This window comes from Myotis davidii, unplaced genomic scaffold, assembly GCF_000327345.1.
Source record: "Myotis davidii unplaced genomic scaffold, ASM32734v1 scaffold764, whole genome shotgun sequence".
Taxonomy (NCBI): Eukaryota; Metazoa; Chordata; class Mammalia; order Chiroptera; family Vespertilionidae; genus Myotis; species Myotis davidii.
In genome coordinates this window covers 6,447-9,088 of record NW_006294865.1, presented here as the reverse complement: position 1 = coordinate 9,088, position 2,642 = coordinate 6,447, and the positions used below count along the sequence as shown (strand labels likewise).

Sequence of the window (2,642 nt, the reverse complement as noted above, 5' to 3'; positions counted from 1 at the left end):
AAAACCTAGCTCAGTGATTCTCATTTGCAGCCAAGGCTGAGAACCACTGCTCTAGAGACCTTTGCTGTCAATATGGTGGTCACTAGCCATGGTGACTATTTAAATTCAAGTTAATTATAATAAAATAAAATTAAACAGTCAATTCTACAGTCACATTAGCCACTTTTCAAATGTTCAATAGTCCCATGTGGTTGGCTAGTGGCTATGATATTGCAGAACTTTCCCATCATCATAGAGAATTCTATTGGACAGCACTGTTCTAGACATTCTGGACGCATTTTAGCCTCTCCTCTGTTGCCTCTGAGCCTTTGCACAAGCTGTTCCATCTGCCAGAGTCAACCCTCACCTCCCCTCATCACACACACACGTAAACACTGCTTTACTCCAGCCAACTCCTGCTCATCTGTCACCTCTCCATTTAAAACATCACTTCCCCGAAGTAGCCTGTACGAGACCCTGAACTGGGTTGGGAGTCCCCACTATGTGTTCCCACGACACTTTTTCCTTCTCCAATCAGAATTCATTATTCATTATTGTTAACATTTATTAATTGTCTGGCTTCGCCTTTAACAGTAACAAATGCCTACTGAGCACCCACTCTGTGCCAGACACTATGCTAAGTGCTTTACATTTAACCCCACTTCACAGATGAGGAAACTGAGGCGAGGCAAAGTGAGGTACCTTCCCAGGCCATTCAAATCCAGAGCCATACCCTTACCCACCAAGCTCTCCACGGGGTGAGATCTTGCCTTTTTTTTTAATTTTTATTTTTTCTGTGTCCCAGTACCCAGAACAGTGGCCAGCACAAGAAGGCTTTGAAAGACTGATTGCCAGTGGTCCAATCATAATGCAGGGGGCATTACTGTACTGTTGGGGGGAACGAAGAGCAAGGGGAGACCCTCAAATCTCTCAGAAACATCATCACATCAGGTGACAATGACAATTGGGCAGACAACCCCAAATGCAAAAGCAGCTCATAAAAAGTCCTCGGATCGGTAGCCATTGTAAGGTTCGCGGTGCAGGAGACGAAGTCAGAGAGTCAGAGAGTCCAGCAAGTCAAAGGAGGAACTCCCATCTGCACTCCTGGGGGAGATTCACAGGTCCAAAGGCGGGGCCAGTGAAGTCGCACCAAAAGGGAGTGGAGGCTTTTTTTTTTTTTAATACAGCTGTTCATTGAGGGCAGGGGAGCATGAGCTGTGGGAGTCTCCGCAGGTTCTGCAGGGTTACTTGGGCTACCGATGTTAGTTACCCCTGTAGGGAGGCTAAGGAGGCGGTAGTAGACTCCAGGTCTGTCTGGAGTTTGTCCTTGAAATCCTGAGCAGAGACTAGGCTGTTCCTGAGGCCTCCCCCCTCCCCCCCGCCCCCCACGAGGCCTACTGAGGCAGAGATAAAGAAAGAAGGTACCCGGGTGCAGTGTAGTTTTGGGTACAGTTCCAAGTGACTCATCCCCCGGTTACCGGATTACTGGTCTGGTATCATATCCATGGGGCCAGGGTGGGCTTTGGAGTTTCGGATTCCCAAAGGGGAATGCCAGCCAAGGGAGGCTGACACTCACCTTGCCCCTGGGTTCCTGGAGGAGTTATGAGTGGGACGGCAGCCAGCAAAGCTCTTTGGAGAGAGGCGCATAGAAAGCAGTGCGAGACACTGGGCAGGGTGCGGGTCTCGTTGAGGAATAGTAGTGTGTTGAATAAGTTGGAGCCAAGAAGATAGGACTTTTACCCGGGGGGAGTCGGGCAGCTTCCCTTTAAGGTACTGTTCGGCCTTTAGCATGCTGTTGGAGACCTGGATTTTGGCCTCCTGGGCCAAGACATATTTCCGGGAGATGTAGATGGTCCCTGAAGGGGTCGAGCTCCAACCACTCCAGTATAGCCTTCCCATAATGCCCGTAACCCATCGCTGGTCCCAGGGATCTCAGACCCTGATGTTGAAGGTCCCATCCTTCCAGAAAAAGGGGCCAGACCTGACCTCATTATAGGCACCATGGGTGACAAAGCCAGACCAGTGGCAACCCCCATAGGTGTTGACATCTTGATTACACCTGTCTGGGTTCCGCTGGTCATAAGCAAAACAGGCATAGGGTCTGCCACCGTTGGACACTGACCGGAGATCGACAGCCATCAGGATCTCCGCCTGGCATCCGACCAGAGGGCAGTCCTGAGATCCTACCTGCTGGGTGACTTGTGTGCTGTCCTGGTAGTAGGTTTCACGGACCTTGCACCTCCACACATAAGCAGGTTGGGGGTGGGTGTAGGTTGCTCAGGGCCGGGAGGAGAAGAAGGAGGGGGAGGGTGACTAAGGCAGACCTTAGTGGAGCCCAACACCTCACACTTATATAAGTCATGCTGCTCCGGGGTCCTCTTGAGCCTGGAGAAGTGGTGCCACGATGGATCGCCAAGTAGTTTGCCCATGATGGGGGTTGTAAGGATTACAGTGTGAGGTCCCGTCCACCTAGGCTCCAAGGCTTTTGGATGTAGATTCTTAAGGAGGACCGAGTCACCCGGGTGAAGGGCTGATCCTCGGGAGCCCTGTTGGTCGGTTCTGGCTTGAGCAGAAACCTGTCCAGGTGTTCTCAGAGCAATTGCCTGAGTAAGGACAGATATGGAAGATAAGTACCCAGGGGAGGAGGATCAGTAGGGAGGTGG

General features: G+C 51.1%; 1 long non-coding RNA gene across 1 annotated transcript; it reads right to left on the bottom strand.

Annotated features, from left to right (window-relative positions):
• Positions 1-1,431: 1,431 nt before the first annotated feature.
• On the bottom strand, positions 1,432-2,206 carry LOC107184043. Its single transcript, XR_001514860.1, has 3 exons — positions 2,167-2,206; positions 2,037-2,052; positions 1,432-1,606 (listed from the first exon to the last, which is right to left on the bottom strand). It is a non-coding gene; the product is annotated as an uncharacterized LOC107184043 (long non-coding RNA).
• Between the last annotated feature and the right edge of the window lie 436 nt (positions 2,207-2,642).